The sequence below is a fragment of the Bos javanicus genome, chromosome 18 (assembly GCF_032452875.1).
Source record: "Bos javanicus breed banteng chromosome 18, ARS-OSU_banteng_1.0, whole genome shotgun sequence".
Lineage (NCBI taxonomy): Eukaryota > Metazoa > Chordata > Mammalia > Artiodactyla > Bovidae > Bos > Bos javanicus.
The window spans coordinates 29,684,880-29,706,024 of record NC_083885.1 but is presented as its reverse complement, the minus strand read 5'-3'; the positions used below and the strand labels follow the sequence as shown (position 1 = coordinate 29,706,024).

At 39.1% G+C, this 21,145-nt stretch overlaps 1 protein-coding gene across 1 annotated transcript in view; it reads left to right on the top strand.

The window, feature by feature from the left end:
• Positions 1–21,145, top strand: part of CDH8 (cadherin 8) — a 407,409-nt gene that overhangs the window by 214,551 nt on the left and 171,713 nt on the right. The window lies entirely within an intron of this gene.

Genomic DNA, 21,145 nt, shown 5'->3' with positions numbered 1-21,145 from the left:
TGGATTGCATGGGAATCCAACCAGTCCATCCTAAAGGAAATCAGTCCTAAATATTCATTGGAAGGACTGATGCTGAAGCTGAAACTAATACTTTAGCCACCTGATGGGAAGAACTGACTCATTGGAAAAGACCTTGATGCTGGGAAAGCTTGAAGGCAGGAGGAGAAGGGGATGACAGAGGATGAAATGGTTGAATGGCATCACCGACTCAATGGACATGAGTTTGAGTAAACTCTGGGAGCTGGTGATGGATAGGGAGGCCTGGTATGCTGGAGTCCATGGGGCTGCAAAGAGTTGGACACGACTGAGGGACTGAACTGAACTGAGGCAGGGACTAAGGAGCATTTACTCTATAAATAGAGTAAAGCAAAAAAAAAAAAAAAAAAGGATTTAAGAATCATACTAAAGTCACATTACGATTTGTGATTATGTGTAATTTCCCATTCAGAATCTTAAATGTGATTATTTTACAATGAGCCAGGCTGTTTTATATGACCATGAGGAGCAGAAATATGGAACAGTAAATTAGTCATTTTAGTGTTCATAAGGTTAACAGGATTGCACTGGTTGGTAAATGCAAGCATAGACATAATTAGATAGATTTTTTTTTTATATCTGGAGAGTTTCTTTAAAAGTAGTTTCCATGTGCGGTAAAATTTTATTGTGTGTGACAGAGTACTGTTGGAACTTTGCTTTCCATCCCATTAACTTTAATCATGTTGCTGTGGTATTATCTATCTTAAAAGCTACCTTTGCACTCTGACACCTGTGGATCTCTTTAAAGAAAAGAATTGAGATCACTTCATTCTGCTGTTTAATTACAAATTCATCCATGAGCTATCAAATGAAAATAATAATGTCTATATTTACATGATGAAACAAAATGCTGACTCGATTCCTTCCCTCTCATTCTCAGCAGAGTATAGATTAGCAACCCCAGACACAAATGGTAAGAACAGAAAATGCTTGCTATGTACTAGGTCTTGGATAATAAAGCTAAAACATTTAGTGATTTCAAAGAACTGGCATTAAATCTCACTGGTCCTCAGTCCTCCTACAAAACCAGCTCATGGAAAGAAGTAACTTCATAATGTTCTTGTTCTCATAGGGTTAACTTTGCTTTCTCTATGATTTGAGTCAGGTCCATTGAGTTTTAGTTGAGTAGTGTTTTTAACAATCGTGTTCTACTAGCTTCACAAAATCATATTTGAAAAACCTTTCACTTTTGCGGTAACTGAACAAGAATTGTTAATAATTGGGTCCTGAGAGAATGCTTCCAAGTGTGGTACTTGTGGTACTTTTTCTCACTCTGTGTATCCCTATCTGCCATGATTTCACACTAGTTGGAAGGAAGTCACCCCAGCCTCCTGATTTCACAATAGCTGGAAGAAAGTTGCCCCACCCTCCTGATTTTACAATAGCTGGAAGGATGTTGCCCCCCTTCCTGATTTCACAATAGCTGGAAGGAAGTCACCCCAACCTCCCACCACATTCCATTTTATATTCACCAGGTCTCCCAAATTGCAGTTGCAAAATATTAGAATTGTCATAATGGTATCTATTCTGAAATGACATCACTTTCTATCACATTTGAATAGATATGGGGAAAAACAATGTTTGTCTTATTTACATTTCATATGAACTCTAAAGTAATATACCTCCTACACTCTGGAAAACAGTTTTTGAAGACTGTCATCTAAAGCACCTGAAAAATATGCTGAAAGGAGGTGAAACAGACAAACAAAAGTTCTGTGTTGTGTATAAACAGTTATAACAAAGCTAAGCCTCTGAATCACCATTGTGCTTCTCAGAGAAAAATTCCAACTGATGCCAGTGTGAGTTGGAATTTCAGAGGATACAATATGGTATGGAAAGTTTTGAATGGGAACTTTGGAATAAGAAATAAGGCTTCAGTTCAGCTTCTGTCACCAACACTCCCAAGTTGATGACCATCATTAACACGTCCTGTCCCTAAGATTCTATTCTTTATATCTTAATTGTGCATGATCATAGCTACCTTTTAGAGCTCTTGAAAGGTTAAGATTGAGATAACATATTTAGGGTGTCCAGCACCTAATTTCCTCTTAACTACTTGAGTTCCTTTACCTGCCAAAGTTACAATCCCCACTATAGAACATTAACCCAAATACTGCCCCCTTGAGTGAAAATTGTTAACAAGCCATTGGCTTGAAAAGGAATTTGGGTGGAAAACTGAGGTTTGTTCACATTTAATATATACCAAGACCTTTGTCCACCCATAGGTTCAGATTCCTGAGCAATCGAGGTGGGTGTGGAGTTTTCAGAGTCAGCCCCCATGCCCCCACCCCCCCACCACCATTGCAGGTCCCAGTTTCTGCATTTCTGCTCCACTATTTGCAGTTGGCACATTGACAGAAGGCTGTCTTTCCCCATGCTGACTGCCAACACCTGTCTGTGAGTCAATTTGTCTGATTTTTCTGTGCAACTCATTCAATAAATGTCAAGGTGCTGAATTTTTACATGTGCAATATTTATGTAACACTGAAAATAAGCACAACAGTAATTTGATCCTAAGGTATTCAGAATGCTTCACTGGCGGAAATTAATTGTACCACGCAGCTCCCTTTTAAGTAGAGCCATACCACTCTGGCTCTTGAGCATTCCGTGGGCAGAAGTGGGGAAAGTCAGTTTGAATTAGACCTCCATGCTTCTTCAGAGGAGGTGTGCAATAGTCCTTTACTTGTCTGTGGTTATTTTTATGTGGGATTCCTCAGAGGCTTACATGGAAGAAAAGATTCATTCATGCATTGAGTCATTGAAAAATATGAAAAATGCACTGGGAGACCACTGTGTGTCAGGTATTGTTCTAGGGGCTGGATTAACATCAGGAAACTAGGAAATCCCACTTGTTTATTGTCTGTCTGGTCCCCCTAGAATATGTGTGAAAGTGAAAGTTGCTCAGTCATGTCCTATTCTTTGCAACCCCATGGACTGTAGCCTGCCAGACTCCTCTGTCCATGAAATTCTCCAGGCCAGAATATTGGAGCAGGTAGCCATTCCCTTTTCCAGGGGATCTTCCCAACCCAGGAATTGAACCCAGGTCTCCTGCATTGCAGGTGGATTCTTTACCATCTGAGCCACAGGCAGTGACTTTGATGGCTGAGTAAGGAAGAAAAGGACCAGTTTAGAGTGGTTATCATGTTGGCTTCCCTGGTAGCTCAGATGGTAAAGAATCTGCCTGCCAACACAGGAGACCCCGGTTTGATCCCATGGTCAGGAAGATTCCCTGGAGAAGGGAATGGTAACCACTCTAGGATTCTCACCTGGGGAAATCCCATAGTCAGAGGAGTCTGACAGGGTGCAGTCCATGGGGTGACAAAGAGTTGGACACAACTGAGCAACTAATACACACATTACCCTGTGAAGGCTGGTCAGGGAAGCCTCACTAATAATTTGACATTTGAGTAGAGATACCACAATGCTGTTTTTACAAATGAAGACAGCATCAAAGAGAGAAAGCCACTGGCCCACGCTCCCACGACAGTGTGCACCTGGGATACCATGGATGCTGGGGTGCCAAATGTGTGACTGTCCTTTTACAAGAAGGAGTCATGAAGATCACTCCTACCTGGTCTTAGGGTGTTTGTCAAGGTGCTGAGGGGACTGAACAGGAGGCCCCTATGTACAGTTTTAGAGTGAAAAAAGGTTAGAACAGGAACATTTTTCTAGAAAAGAGGATGCTTAATGCCTTAGAAAGTAAATTTGACAGAGAGGGTCAGGCTAGTTAGATGCTACAATAAGAGCAAAAGCATGTACAGAAAACACATTTGGTGTGATAAGTGTTATGACCAAGTGGTCCATAAAACGATAGCAAAGTGGAACTTCTCTGAGTGGTCCAGTGGTTAGGAGCCTACATTCCCAATTCAGGGGGCTGGGTTCAATCCCTGATCAGGGAACTAGATCCCACATATCCCAGCAAAGAATCCGAGTGCCGCAACTAAGACCTAATACAGCCAAATTAAAAAAAAAAATGATAACAAAGTTCACCAATGGGAGAGGGTGGATTTGTATTTTATTAATAGCAGGCAATCGATCATGCTTGCCTCACTGTTTGGACTGGGAACTACTCCAGACAAGTCAGCTGCCTGTATACCTCTAACTCTTGGTGCAGTGCCTGTTTCATTTGAGATGATCTCTCCATGGCCATTGACTCAAATGACATTAGCCAAACTTCTGGAAAGATGAAGAATTGGATAGGGTGGACCCTGGTGACATGGCTTTTTTCTCTTGCCCTGTTGGGGATGGGCGAAGAAATTAGAATTATTTGGAGTGTTTTGAAAGAGTTAGAATAAATATAGAAGAGGCATATTGAAAGCCTCTAAGGAAGAAAGAAATGTTGATTTTAATTATCTTCTTCCCATTTACCTCACATGAGCCTTCTTTGGAAGTTCACTCATATCCAGAATGGACCCCTAGAAGTTGCCCATATTAACAGATTGTTTGCATCCATGAAGATATCTCTATCTTATGAAATTTTACTTGCCTCTTAACATATAAAACAACAAAAAAGGGTTTACACTTGGAAATGGATCAGGCAAATAACTATTGAAGGATTGCCTGATAAGTTCAGAAAAGAATAGAACCATCTCCATATCTTTGGAGCGCTTTGGGGCCATTATTTGGAAATAATTGCTAGAAAAAGATAAAGGAAAAAATTACAGACTTAGTGGTCATCAGTGCAACATGGCTTCTGTCTCGGACACAATATATTTGGTTTGTTCTATAGGTTTTCAGGAAATGTGTGTCTTTAACATGGATGGATGAAAAAAACACACTAACACTCGGCACGTCAGTGCTAATGGTGAGAAATACTGGAATCTGAGTTAGGAAAGTCTGGATTCTGTCATCATTTACTAGTAGTGTGACCCTGAGTAAGTCACTTACTGTGTTGTAGCACTTTGAAAGAGTAGGAAAAGTATGTCTTCCAGGCCACCTCACCCACATATCTTTGATTTAATCCTTTGATCATCTTAGAAACAAAGAGCTGGTGGTCTTTATTTAATACAGAGAAATCATAATGAGAGAGGGTAGATGACATGTTCAAAGTCAGCCAAAACATAAAGGTAAGAATTGAAGACAAATATATTCCTGTGTCCTCATACACAAACGTTTTCTCTGTATCATGTGATTTCTCTTATGTATATGGCACTCATGTTCATGGGTAGACTTTACTCCTAGAGATGGTATTTCATTTCTTATTGTACTGCATATAATGACCTGTGCAAGCAGAGAATGCAGGTTTCTCAGAATCAGCATCTTACATTCTTTGCTTTGTGAGAAGGTTAATGATGGATAAACACATAAACCTCACGTCCTATAATAACCATGAGTAACTGAGGGTTTGAAGGAATCAGTCTTTGGCCTACTGTGGGTACCTCTGTGGCAGAGAAGTGTCCACAGACCCCTCCAGCATGCCTAATGCTTAGCAAGAAGGAAGTGATTAGTGAGTGACAATTGAATTGCATTGACAGAGGAAGACTTTTAGAGATGATCGAGCTTTGGTACTCACTCATTCATGCCATATCCATACACACACCAAATATATAGTCTCATAATATGTAGCTTTGCTTAGATCTGTTAGAACAAAGACATTAAAAAGAAGAATATAAAAAAAAATAAAAAATAAAAAGAAGAATATATACAGTAGGGAAAGGAGTAGCAAATGGGATATGAGAAGAGATTGGTAAGAATCAGGAAGAGAGAGAGGGGAGATATATAACCTTTAAAAAATTCAGAGAAGAAAAAGGAAGAGATACTTATTTGTTACAGTTTTTAAGATAGAGAATAAAAATCCTAAGCCGCTTAATGTATTTGAAGAAACAGAGCTCTGATGTATTTTGACAACTGTCACTAAAGGAACAATAGATCCATAAAAATCTGCTCTTACTAACCCTCTGTGTGGTAACTCTCTATTAACGAGAACATCTACCTCACTTGCCGTTCTGTCTGGTTTTGCCTCCGGCTTGCCTCCCAGGAAGGTCAGGCAGCTTCTTGTTTATACACGTCTAATTATCTCTGTCCTGGAGGGACAGGGAGATCCATTCCCTTGTGCTCACCTCTCTATTGTGGGGTATAATCACACCTGGATGTCAGTATTCACAAAAGTTCTGGACTAATTATAGTTAAATGTGTCCTATGTATATGAGAACCACTGATAACGAATGAATAGCTCCTGCAAGTGACATGTGTCTGTCTCATTTTTTCCCCTGCTAGTTTAGTATCACTCTGCCAGCTTTAAAAAGGAAGTAACTGGAGCCCAGAAACCCAGTGAGTTGTGAGCCTGGTTACCTGGTTTTGTGTTGTCCTGCATATTGTAATCCAACCCTTGCTTTTACACTTAGCATGTAAGGATTCCCAGGTGGCTCAGTGGTAGAGAATTTGCCTGTCAATGCAGGAGGATACGGGTTCGATCTTTGGGTCGGGAAGATCCCCTGGAGAAGGAAATGGCAACCTACTCCAGTATTCTTGCCTGGAGAATCCCATGGACAAAAGAGCCTGGTGGGCTACAGCTCACCGGGTTGCCAAGAATCGGACACCATCCAGTGACGTACACACTCACCTTACAAAGTTAGCCTCCTAGTCTGTCTTGTCCGCTGCATTCTTAAGTTCCTGAAAGAGTGTTCCATACAGACTACTCCTTGACAAACATTTGTGAAACCGCAGACTGAGTCCTTTTCAGTTATTTAGCCATCCTGCTTCTTCCTCTTTATTCTGTACAAAACAGAGCCCAGGGCGTTCTGAGCATCTGAATGGGTCCACGGATGGGAGCTGAAAGATATTGACTGTACAGACCATTTTCATGCGAAGAAAATGCTTGAAAATAAAAAAGAATAAAATAAACTAAAGCCCATGATAAAAAAAAAAAAAAAAGGCGAAGAGGAGGGACGGGTATAGAGCTGGGGGAAGGAGGCTGACAGTGCTTCTTGTACAGACACTGATCTGATGAAGCGGGAATCACACAGCACCTTTGTCTGAGAAGAGGGGAGGAGGAGGAGGAGAATTCTATTTTGAGAGCTAATGTGAAGGAAAGGAGAGAAGTCACTCTGCCAGGAAGAAAGACTGCAAGCCCAAAGAAGAACGTAAAAGGATTTCAAAAACAGGACTTGGGGAATGTATCAAAGGGGTCAAGGAGGGCATTGGGTTGAAAGGCACAAAAGGAGTGGTGAGGAGATTTTCCAGGGTTAGTTAGTTGCAAGATCAGTGCCCCTTAAATTTTACTGAATCAACTTGGCAGGGTGTGGAGTGATTTTATTATGCGGCTCCTCTCAGGACCTGAAAATGTTTTTACTTTTGCACACGTCAATGTTTTATGAAGCTCTTTGTCTGATAAAGAAAATGAAACACAAGCATCCAACACAGTGGTAGTGTTACCGAAAGGGGGTCTGGCTGCTTGCTGCCCAAAAGCCAATAAACAGGCTAGACTGATGGGAAGGAAAGTTTGATTTATTTCAGATGCCAGCAACTGGGGGAAGAGGGTGGACATCTGTACAAAGGTCAACTCCCTGCGCTGACAACCAGTGGGGCCGGAGCTTTTTTAGACAGAAGGTTGGGGGTGGGGGGTGACTACATGCAGAAACAGCACAGACAGCTCTGAAAGTCATCTTCAAATTGGTCATTGGTGGTCTGACCAGTGTCATCTTGATTGTTTTAGGCACAGTTAATCTTTGGTTCCAGGGTCGGTTTGTTTCCACTTCTCTGAGGCCAGTTCTTAGAACTGTGGCAGTTTGTGTCGTGGGTACAGTCAGGTCATCATGTAGTTAACTTCTTCCGCCCAGTGTTTTAGTATCTATAAGACAGCTCACAGGATATGGCTCAGAATATTATCTATAACACTCGAGAAAGAACTAAAGGTTCCTGACTGTGCTTAATGAGTATATTATTATTATTATTATTATTTTGTCTCCTTTGCCTCTTGTCCTTTTTTTCTGCATGTTCTCAATTCTCTGATTAAACGTATTCTTTGATTAAGTTTCAGGCAAAAGGCAGGCAGTGGACATGGGGAGGTAAGGACTATGGGGTTTTGCTCCCTTTCAGTAGGAAACCCTAGAATATTTCTTTTGAGCCCATTCAAATTCCTGATTGTTACTTTGAGAGCAGCTGGGACAAGTTCTCAGCACATGTTTGATGACCATGGCAGCTATTATAATTAAAGGAAGACCCTTCTTTCCTGGCTGAAGCTTTCTCCTGGGTGTACGTGTGCCCTTCCTCCCTGTATTAAAGCAAACTGATAACCCATGTCTGGAAGCAAACTAATACCCCATGTCTCTGAAGTGCTATGTGAATGGGAACCTTCTTCATTCATACATATAGAAATCCTACATGTAGAAATCCATATATACAGTGATCCTCTGTTATTGAACACACAGTGACGCATGGGGCAAAAGTATGGGTTTATTAGCCCGAGATGTCTTTGAAAATTTGAGTTTTAGGATTTGGCTAATATGGAAAACTTCATTAGCAATGGCAGTCACATCACCAGTGTCTGGCTTATTTTCTGTATTTTTATAGATACTTCAAATCAGGGTTAGTGAGTTCCTGGAAGTCCCCTGAGGGAAGTCTCTGAGTTGGTTTAGTACTTCTGGGTTAGAGATTACTTAAAGGGGAAGAGTGACAATTATTATTTGATGCTAACAGGCAAACTTACCATGCAGAGGAATCTGAAGTCAGTCCATGGTTAGTGACTATCTAGACCCTCCAAGGTAGCAGTAAAGAACCCACCTGCCAATGCAGGAGATATAAAAGATGAGAGTTTGATCCCTAGGTCAGGAAGATGCCCAGGAGAAGGGCATGGCAGCCCACTGTAGTAGTCTTGCCTGGAGAATCCCATGAACAAAGGAGTCTGGCAGGCTACAGACCATGGGGTTGCAAAGAGTCAGATACAACTTAGTGACTTAGCATACATGCAGATCCTTCAAAGTGTAGGAGAAAAAAGTTGATGTAACAGGAAATACAGAAAGAAATATCAGGTCTGTGACCATCTCAACCATGCTGAAGCTCATAGAATATAAATAATAAGATTGCAAAAGTTCATGTGTTTTCATCTTTTAACAGGAACTGCAATAGTTACCTAGTTGGGTGGTTAAGAAAAACAAAGATAAGGTGATGGTGATAATAATTTTAATACCTATAGGGGTAAATATCTACTCTTTGCCAGTCATTACACTAAGCACCCTATATGCACATAGACTTTGCACCTGTGCAGGGCGTGGCACAAAGGAGACTCAATAAGATGTGGAGTAGTAATATTTTTACGCTGATTGATCTTCACAATCACCCAGCAATTATGTAGAATGTGATAACTACAGCAATGAGAGTGAAAGTCTCTCAGTCGTGTCTGACTCTTTGTGATCCCATGGACTATATAGTTCACGGAATTCTCCAGGTCCAAATACTGGAGTGTGTAGCTTTTCCCTTCTCCAGGGGATGTTCCCAACCCCAGGCTTGAACCCAGGTCTCATGCATTGCAGATGGATTCTTTACCAGCTGAGCCCCAAGGGAAACCCAATTATAGCAGTAGTAGTAGTAATCAGCTAATTACTATTTTATTGATGGTTAAATATTTTAGATGCATTATCTTCCTTAATAATCATTTTATGAACCCAGAAACATATGGGTAAGTACTATCTCTAGGTAATGGAGGATAAAACAGGGGCTTGATGATGTTAAAAAGTTACCCAGATTATTTATAACACCTGGAATTGAAAGGATCAGAAAAAAAACCCAGTTTCCCATATCAAATCCTGGGCTCTGAAAACACTGTGTTCTATTTGTCCATGTCAGCAGGCTGTAATTAATATGACATGCTGTATCTGCTTGACATCTGGAGTCAGAGAATTCCTCTGAGGCATTAGAGAAATGGGGGCCACTTTAGCATTGGGGGGTAGTATCAATTCAGTTAAAATTTGTTTTGAGTACCTGTTTTTTTCTGTGAACAATGCTGCATGCTATTTCATACAACCTCAGGTCATGTTACTATCTCTGTTATTTGGATGAGGAGACTGAGGTTCCATGAGTTGAAAATAGTTTCTTAACTTTAGACTCAGGTTTCAATCTTGGCTCCATTTCTCAGTAGGCAACTACAGAGCCTGTGCTTTATCCACTCAACAACCCCACCATTCTTGTCTGCTTAAGTCCTGAATTGCTAAGAGAAAGCATCCAGTTTTTTTTAGCGACTTTCACTTTGCTTTTTTAAACCACCCATACTTATTATACATATAATTAGTTATTGGAACTATGGCTTAAGGAAAGAATAGTGCCATCATGTTCTTCACAGAAATAATTTCCCTTGATTGAGGAGTCCCAGAAGGTGTTTTCATTTAGGGGAAAAGAAATTTCACCTTAATTCTGAATAGGAATAATTGCAAGGATTTCAGTGTAACTCAGAATTGGCATTTTAAGTAGCATCAGTTATTGGCTAGCCAGTGTGTTGATGTTATAAATGGTGGTCTGTGACAACTATTTAATAGGGGAATCCGGGAGCTACAGAAGTGACAGTCCATACACTAAACTCAGTATGCACACTGTGTATAAAAATATGGAGATGGGGTATCATTGTTAATTCACTTACAACTGCTTCATATGTTATTCCATATGGATATGGAGAGAGCCATGGCTGTGATCCACATCGTGGGGAAGTTTTAAAGTTGTAGTTATTTAGTAAAAGAATATTCTGCATTATAAGACAGGAAATGCACATGTAAGGAAGCAGTTTGTACACATTAAGATACTGGAATGATTTTCAACGGTCTGATTTAAGGCTTTCAAGCCCGCTGTTCTCCTAGAACAGTTTCCAAACACAAATGGGAAGGGTTGTGTACTGTAGAGGTTAATATATAAAATCTATATGGAAGAAGCTATGTCTGTCAAACAGACTCATGTTAAGATGCTATGCTTGCATAGGAGGAGACTGTTGGATAAGTAGCTAACTAGCACTATATGGAGACTTTTAATTATTTTTTTTCAAGGGAGAGTGTATTATTAATAATTCATAATTAAGACTCTACAGGCCAAGATTTGGATCCCGGCTCAGCCACAGTCTGTGACCTTGCCCATGACCTTTCTAGTTGCTGGACCACATTCAAATCCCAAATATTTATGTGTTAATACATCTTATAATTCTGGCAAATGAACTAAGTTTTCCTATGGATTACTGTAGGAAAATTTAGCTTCCATAGCTGTCCATTTCCCAGGAGAAGTAAATAACAATGCAACTTCAAAAATAGAAAAACTAAAGCATTGTTGATGAGGCATATAGATCAAAAGAATTTTTTCATGAATTCATCCTTAGCTAATTCAATTCTTGAAGTATTCCTAATATACACAGCTCATCAGCATCACATTTTTGAATAATCATGGGATTATCTGAAATATTAGAACAGTGCAGTGCAAATTTATACTGAGACATTTAATAAATAACTAACAATGTCAATTATGAAATGGGTACAGATCTAAAGAAATTATGAGAACTCCTGGCTTATTTAATTTGCAAAATACACCCACCTCACTTATGTTCTGGAAGTGCTATGCCCTTACTCTGGCAAACCAGCATCACATTAAGAAGTGGTGGGCTCTGGGCAAGGTTCAGAATAGCCCTCGAGTCTCCCTTGAACCCTAAAGGCAGCAAGACTTGGGTTTGAATCTTGATATTCTCCCCAACTTAGTGGCTCTGTAACTTTATAACTGTTTCTCAACATCTCTGGTTGCAGATACATGACAATTATTAATATTTGTAAAGTTGTAATATTTGTCAAAATGAATTTGGGTGCAAATCTTGTAAAGATGTCTTTGCAAAAAATATACTTTGCGTTAGTTACATGAAAGTTACTAGTGAGGCATTATCATTTTGAAGTTGATGAGAGATGTTCTCATCATGAACGTAATCTTTGTTTCTAATCTTTAAAATAACAGGTTTACTTTATTATTACCATTGAATTAATATCTAAAGTTTACTTAATGCATGTATATGTGTATATTTATAAAATGTAAATATATATGAATATGCATACCTCTGAGTGTAATATGTATACATTTATTGAAAATATATATTTACATATATCTCTATGTGTCTGTATCTATAGATCTATGTCTATTGCACTAAGTAAAGCATTTGACATTTTACCCCTCTATAATAATATCAACCTAAACTCTTATTTGGCAATTAATAACATTTTACACATGAGATTGATGAGCTGAAGGAAATTTCAGTGACCTGCCCAAAATCACATGGCTGGTAATCCTCCTAGTGAAATAAATTCTCATCTCTATAATCCCAGAGCCTATTGTCTAACAAACATAATCCTCTACTTTGTATTACTGAGTGCTGGGAAGTTTGGGGGTGAACCTCCAGTTCCTTCACAAAACACATGAAGTTACCTTCATTTATATTCTTTGCCAAATTATTATAAGCACTTATATAAGTACAAGAATAATCATGGCATACTTTATTTTTTAAATAAAATTTGAAAATTGTTAGAAGTGTTTTGTGTTGCTACAGAATTTTTTACAATACCTGCTTAATATTTTACGCATTTGATCTCAACAATCTTAACCACTAAGTTAGTTTCCCATTTTACATATTTAAATCACTTGCCTATTTAAAAATACTATACATAAAAGTGAACATCTTAATCTAAAAACTTGAGGAGTTAGAAGAAAGGAAATATATAATTTCCTTGGAATATATTTTTAATTTAAAAAATACCAGGTCAAAATATCTAAGCAAGTTTTTAATTCCTGATACATTAAACCCATTAGCTTTCTAGTATATTTTGCAGAAGCACCAGAAATATGTGAGAATCATTTCTCCAAATCCTGACCATTCTGTCTACATATCTATCGATCTGCCTATCCGCCTATTACCTATCTAATTCCTAAGTTATTGGTCACAAGGGGAGTAAACGCAGGTTTTTCTGAGCTGTATAGAGGATAAACACTTTTCTAGTGTCTTACTTTCTCTTTTGTATATCTGTGCAGGTTTGGCATTACTGAAGTTATTGTATTAAAGCTACTGTTCTATGACAGGGTGGGCATCTATTGAAGGGTCTCTGGTTGTATGCACTTCACCCCTCATAACTGGCAGCATGTGGTACAAATTCCATAGGTAGTGAAAAGTATGGGTACAGTGTATGACCCCCCCTGAAAAAGAATTGATCCCTGATGAATTTGCCCCACTTAACCTCATAATTGAAAGACACTTTTTCACAGCTCGTAAGATGATAATTGCACGTTATATTGGCAGGAGTTTGGGGGAATAACAAAGCTAGTGGTTTCATAACTAGGATAATGTGTTCAACAAGTCTTATTCAAATGGGAGTTTAGCACAGAATTTTATATCAACTGCAATCTTTAAGCAGCACAATCTGGGAGACCCGTAAAGAGTGAATTACAGTAATCAGCCTTCAAAATGATAAAGGAGTTAATCAGCATCTCCGTGCCTTTCTCATGAAGCCTCTCAATCTGGTGATATCACAGAAATTATAAAAGGAAATCTTCGTGACGGGTACAAAATGCTTCTCAAATGATAACACCAAAGACAATGGAAAGAAAAAAAAAAAGACTCAAGCTTTAAATTTTTGAGATGACTGAATTCTAATCAGAAGTCCTCCCTGAATGATGAGACCATAAGGAACAGCTGTTTAGTATTTGGGAAGAACTTAGGCCAGGCAAGGATTTAAATTCTTCAACTTCTGCGCTAGGGAAATCTCCGTTTGACTGAATAGAGTTAAGATAAAAACTACGTCTTTTAAATACGAAAGAATCAAGCACATCAGTCTATTCACAGTAGGGTCGTGAATGCCAGCTTCAGAACAAGATGATTCCCTCTTTTCCATGTTAATCCTCCTGCTGGCATTCACCTCCAATCTTGTATCTTCCCAACCCCACTCCCAGGGCCAGGTTCAAAATCTCCATTGAATTCAATTCACAGAGAATGGACTATTCTCATTAATTGAATTTTCTGATGAGATTAGATTTTCACAATGGAGTTCCAGGGAAGCACTTGCAGAATGTTTTAGCATTCCTGTTTCTGAGTCAACTCTACAGTTAATGTGATCAAGGGTCCAGCAGGCCAGGGTATCAAATGCAGATCATTCTACTCCAAATGTCAGAGCCTCCCATTTTCAAGGGAAAGAAAACATATTCCAGGAAGTTCTGTGATTTTTCCCAAGGGTAACGAGTCAAGGCATCTAAGTCTAAACCCTAGAGCTATGTATGCTTCAGCTGAAAATTTACAAAAGGCAAAAACAAAAGTTTTAACCGTTTGTATTGTATCAACTCCAAGTCATATGCTGAAGTTACCATGCTTAGAACAACTAAATCTATTTTTTTTTGTGAGGTTACTTACCAAATGCTTACATTAAGGAGTTTTACTAATAATGTGAAGCAGAAAGCATACTACTGAAGAAAACATACACTTGCCAAAAAAAAAAAAAATTAATTGAAAACTCTAATTTGTTGCCAATATGATGTACTGGAACTTTAAGGATAGTATTTAAGCTTGTGAACACATCACTGGGCACTGAACATTCAGAAGTAGAAGTACATGGGGAGACATGGACACTACTTTTGCTTGATCACTACTTTGAAAAAGAGGAACACAATCTATGTTTTGGGTGAAAGGAAGGAATTTAACATGAGTACCATTCAAAGATATTTAAATTTTGGCAAAAGGGATCTCTTCTCTGACTTAACAATCACAGTTGAAAAATGGATAAAAATGCCATTTAATTAATTGAGGATTGTAGTCCAGCAGCAGCCACAGGATTGGAAAATGTCAGTTTTCATTCCAATCCCAAAGAAGGGCAATGGCAAAGAATGTTCATACTACCGCACAATTGCACTCATCTCACATGATAGCAAAGTAATGCTCTAAACTCTCCAAGCCAGGCTTCAACAGTACATGAATTGTGAACTTCCAGATGTTCAAGCTGGATTTAGAAAAGGCAGAGGAACCAGACATCAAATTGCCAACATGCATTGGATCATCGAAAAAGCAAGAGAGTTCCAGAAAAACATCTATTTCTGTTTTATTGACTATGCCTAAACTTTTGATGGTGTAGATCAAAACAAAGTGTGGAAAATTCTGAAAAAGATGGGAATACCAGAACACCTTACCTGTCTCCTGAGAAATCTATATGCAGGTCAAGAAGCAACAGTTAGAACTAGACATGGAAAAACAGACTGATTCCAAATTGGGAAAGGAGTACATCAAAGTTGTATATTATCATGCTGCTTATTTAACTTATATGCCCAGTACATCATGCAAAAGGCCAAGCTGGATGAAGCACAAACTAGAATCAAGATTACCTGGAGAAATATCAATAACCTCAGATACGCAGATGACACCACCCTTGTGGCAGAAAATGAACTTCTACAGAGCCTCTTGATGAAAGTGAAAGAGGAGAGTGAAAAAGCTGGCTTAAAAGTCAACATTCAGAAAACTAAGATCAAGGAATCTGGTCCCATTGCTTCATGGCAAATAGATGGGGAAACAGTGGAAACAGCAGAAACAGCAAGAAACTTTATTTTCTTGGGCTTCAAAATCACTGCAGATAGTGACTGCAGCCATGAAATTAAAAATGCTTGCTCCTTGGAAGAAAAGCTATGTCCAACTTAGAAAGCATATTAAAAAGCAGAGATATTACTTTGCCAACAAAGGTCCATCTAGTCAAACCTATGGTTTTTCCAGTAGTCATATATAAATGTGAGAGTTGGACTATAAAGAAAGCTGAGTGCCAAAGAATTGATGCTTTTGAAGTGTGGTGTTGGAGAAGACTCTTGAGAGTCCTTGGACTGCAAGGAGATCCAACCAGTCCATCCTAAAGGAAAGCAGTCCTGAATATTCACTGGATGGACTGAGGCTAAAGTTGAAACTCCAATATTTTGGCCACCTAATGCAAAGAACTGACTCATTGGAAAAAACCCTGATGTCGGGAAAGATTGAAGACAGGAGAAGGGGATCACAGAGGATGAGAAGTTTGGATCACATCTCTGACTCGATAGACATGAGTTTGAGCAAGCTCCAGGAGTTGGTGATGGACAGGGAGGCCTGGTGTGCTGCAGTCCATGGGGTTGCAAATAGTAGAACATGACTGAGCAACTGAACTGAACTGTAGTCACTTTTAGTCTTCACATTTCCAAATTTCTGACTTCTCAAATGGGAGAGGAAAAATCACTTATGACTATATTTTTTTGTTCTGTATTTGGTGATTTTTACAAAATATTTATTTACCTTATTTCTTTATTTATTTGGTTGTGCTGAGTCTTAGTTGTGGCATATGGGATCTTTAGTGGCAGCATGCAAACTCTTAACTGAGGCACAAGGAATCTGGTTCCCTCACCAGAGACTGAACTTGGGCCTCCCTGCAATGGGAACGGGGAGTCTTAGCAACTGGACCACCAGGAAAGACCCTGGTGATATTTAATACCAAGCAATTTTTAAAGTATAGAAGTCCTCTCTCTTGTCCACAAAAGAAATGGCTTAAAGCTACTAATACTTGGGAGAATAGATGCACCAAAGCAAACAGTTCAGGGGAGAAGTAGTAGAAGGAAGAAACGTTTATGACAGTTTGTAAGCTTCTATTGTAGAAGGTATTTTTCCTTTCAACATCTTGCTGTATCTATGCCCCTGGAATGATCTGCCTTTTGAATAGGAATAGAAAAAATTAAGTAACATGTATAGATATGCCCCAACACAAGGAGAAAAATAGAAGGACCAAAGACACTTGTGGTTTTTCTTATTCTTGTGTCTTTATGGCCACAAAGTAGCAGGAGAAATGTTCCAGAAATTCTATCTTGGATTTTCTAATGAGCTGCTGCTAGTCGTAAGGTTGAGACTGGAGGCAGTAGGCTCAGGCAAAACAAAGCCTGTTCATTACACTGTTTGTACCGAAGCCAATTAAGTGTGTGGCAGGCCCTAAGGACACTGGAGACACTCCCTGCTTACCTTAACACATCAAGAAATCTGCTCCCAATGTCGTACAAGAAAAGAAGGTGTGAAAACTCCCAGGTGTACAGCCTCCCAGATGGGTCATCCTGAGCAACTGACTTAACTGAATAGCTGTTCTCATGTTACAGATAAGGAAACAAACACTTGTTTTGCTCTCTCAAGGAGCAGTCCTTTGGATGGCAATTTATAATTACACTGACGTACTTTTGACCTGTAGATGTCTGTAAGAATGACATGGTGGAAACATGTTTGGCACTTGGCTAAAGAACAGTATCTTAACTGTATTTTTTAGGGCCTGGTATGAGTCGGGTGTTTCAGGAGAGTTGAGTGAGGGAAGTACTGAGAAAAGTGTGGGCTGACTGAGAGCTATCAAGGGGTAGGGAGGCCCCCAAGGCCAGCAGCAGAAGTGCTAATACCATTCCTAGATCTGAAGGGTTGAGGGAAGGAAGCTGCTCATGGACACTAGAGTTTTGCTCTGAAAACTCCCCAAGATAACTGTAGATGCCCAAGTGTGATTGAGGTACTGCGTGATCTAGAACCTCACCCTTCTACAGTCTCCATATCTCCTTGGGTAATGTATCTTGGTGGAGTCCAACATGAAGCCAGCAAGTAAGTGCATCCATTCCACAGTGGTCACTCTCCCATGCCAAGAACAGGTGGACAGTGCTGGAGAGTGGATCTGGAAGAGCAGCTGGGGATTGTTCAGCACGCTAACCACTATCCAGAAAAGCTTTAAATAGATGTTGTTTGGTGTGTATATGTTAACCCCAATCTCCCAATTCATCCCCCTTCTTCCTCCCTGCCGTGTCCACTCATTTGTTCTCTACATCTGTGTCTCTCTTTGTGTTTCACATTAAGATCATCTATACCTTTTTTCCTAGATTCCATGACAGTCTCTGGGTCCAGACATGACTAACTAGTGAGGACCTAATGTGTAGCACAGGGAACTCTACTCAATGCTCTGTGATGACTTAATGGGAAGGAAATCCAAAAGAGAGGAGATGTATGCATATGTGTAGCTGATTCACTTTGCAGTACAGCAGAAACTAACACAACATTGTGAAACAATCATACTCCAGGAAAAACTGATTAAAAGAATAAATTGTGATTAGGAATCCAAAGGGTGAAGGAAAACTGCTCTTTGACAAAACTGCTGATTTCTGTCTCATAGTCTTCAGTTCAGTTCTGTTCAGTCACTCAGACGTGTCCGACTCTTTGCGACCTCATGAACTGCAGCACGCCAGGCCTCCCTGTCCATCACCAACTCCTGGAGTTCACCCAAACTCATGTCCATTGAGTTGGTGATGCCATCCAGCCATCTCATCCTCTGTTGTCCCCTTCTCCTCCTGCCCCCAATCCCTCCCAGCATCAGAGTCTTTTCCAATGAGTCAACTCTCCGCATGAGGTGGCCAAAGTACTGGAGTTTCAGCTTTAGCATCATTCCTTCCAAAGAAATCCCAGGGCTGATCTCCTTCAGAATGGACTGGTTGGATCTCCTTGCAGTCCAAGGGACTCTCAAAGGTCTTCTCCAACACCACAGTTCAAAAGCATCAATTCTTCGGCACTCAGCTTTCTTCACAGTCCAACTCTCACATCCATACATGACCACAGGAAAAACCATAGCCTTGACTAGACGGACCTTTGTTGGCAAAGTAACGTCTCTGCTTTTCAATATGCTATCTAGTATGGTCATAACTTTCCTTCCAAGGAGTAAGCGTCTTTTAATTTCATGGCTGCAATCACGATCTGCAGCTATGAGTCTTAGAATCCCCTTAATGGATAGCTGATTCTTATTTCCATTTAACAGGACAGGTGATCCCGGGAGTTTACTAAATTGTTCATGGTCACAAAGCTAGTAAGTGTGAGGGTAATGTGAGAAACCGAACTTGCTTCACTTCAGTAGGAGAGAGCATTTATAAGGGACCTCTAACTTGTCAATAGATGCACATCATAGATAGTATGAAGCTGTATACCTTGATGGTGGAGGACATCAACATTTCTGTAATAAGTGGAAACCCAGGGAACCCTTCTTGTCCCATTAAAGCAAGGCCATCCATCATGATGCTTCACTCACATTCTGATACAACTCAAAGACACTGACCTAGGTATGCTAAAATCAACTGAGCATCAAAATTGTTTTAATTCCCGGTGTCTGAGAGACATCACAGTTTTTTAAAAAAATTATTCTCTAATGATATATTTTTTTTTAATGATGAGGATAATATACACCGATCTTCTCAGTCTCTGAGACAGTTGTAAACATTCTTTCATTGGAGTAACCTGAGAGGATTAATGTGTAGATCTCAATCCATCAACTTCTTTGAAAAAAGTTGCTGTCTTCCTTGAGGAATTATATCACTTTTCTCTGATTAGTGGAAACTATACATGACATTCCAAAGTCGAGTGGTTGGCTTTAATTCAAAATGACTTTAAACTGTGATGGTACCTCAACTTTACAAGCTACAAGTTACTCCTGTAACTATCATGGGAGTAAAACCATTTTATAATCCTTCTTACTGGAATTGGTCCCAGACTCAGGATATTCTGAGTCATGTAAATATGCATCCATAGCAGAGTAGCCACATTGGCATCTTCTCATACTAATGATAAGGTTCCCTTATTGTTGTTCTTACTATCTTTTGCCTAGATGTTTATTTTCTCCTCAAAAATGCCTCACAGTGATCCAAATTGGAATGGTTGCTGTATTTCTAATTTTTCTCCCTTCAGTTTTTGTTCATAAAGGTATGACTTATTGAATTATTAATATATTAAGATATGGTCAAGTCCTAAAATGAATTTTCATATTGAAAGATATTATTATGTTACTATCCATATTTCCAAATAGGCAGGACTGTCCAGTTGAGTCCTCCCTAAATGGGCAACTCTGATATAAAGGTGGTTTCAAGGTCAAATAAAGTGCAGAAGAACTCACATCTTTTCCCAGAGCCTGCTCATTGCCTGAATGGATTAGATTTCCCTGGACACTCTTGTTCCTCAGCTGCTACTTGAGTGATTCAGGGACTTGAACTTCTTGCAAACCTTTTGCAGATAGATGATTTAATTAAGAGCATATGAGTCCAGAAAAACAGAATTACAACTTCAGACATCCTTACCTTGAATTGAACATGTGTAATGTCCCTGAGGTTAGAAGTGAGAGGCAAATTGTCTTTAATTCAGAGATTTTTTTTTACTTGGTCCTGAGAGGTAACTCATTTACTCAACAGGAATATTCTGAGCTAGTCACAAACATTTTTATCATGGGCCTTTAGCAATATGGCGGCAGGGGATCTTATGACTGAGTTAAGTAAAAGTGTAGGACACAGAAAAATAGCAATCTCCATTAATATGGGAATGCCTGCATTACTCATTGTACATTAATTAATGAAGAATTATACAGCTATGAGAAGTAATGAGTTAAGCCTCTAACCATTGACAAGACCTCAAAAATATCCATTGTGTGAAAAAAGAAAGCCTCAGAACAATGACTATACTGTGATCACATTTGTGGTTAAATGTTCATATGTACATTTGCACATTTGTATGCATATATATATGTGAAAATGTACATATCAAAATGCTAGAGATATTTATCTATGAAAAGAGGTATGAGGGTAGGGAGAGGGCAAAATGAAGATTTTTCAAAATAACTTCAGGAGTACCTACACTGATCTTTGAATCTTTAACAAGAATATTAAATGACTAGTGAAATATACTGAGAAGCAGAAAGATAGAACTCTGAAAATATATCAGAAAAAAATAGTTCACGTTTTAGAACTGATACTACATTATTTACATGATTTTGTGTTTACCCCCTTTTCTATTTTCTCTATCTTTCTGTTTCTATAAAACATTTATTACTTTTACAATAGTCATGATGTAACTAAACAATTAAAATATAAATGTAGTTGAACAATGCCTGGACTTAGACACTTGCCTATATTAATTCTGATTGGCATTTTATTCATCTGAGTTGATTCTCATAATGCATTTATTTCTTTCATCTCTGATGTATTTGTGAGCCTTAGAATAATTTATCTTTGACCTCGGAGCCTTCCAGCTATTTGTGTATTTACTTCTCTTGTAGGGGAATTGGAGTGTGTGATAAATTGAAGGATTCTTTCACTTCCAGGGTTTTCCTGGGTAGATGAATCTATGTTATGA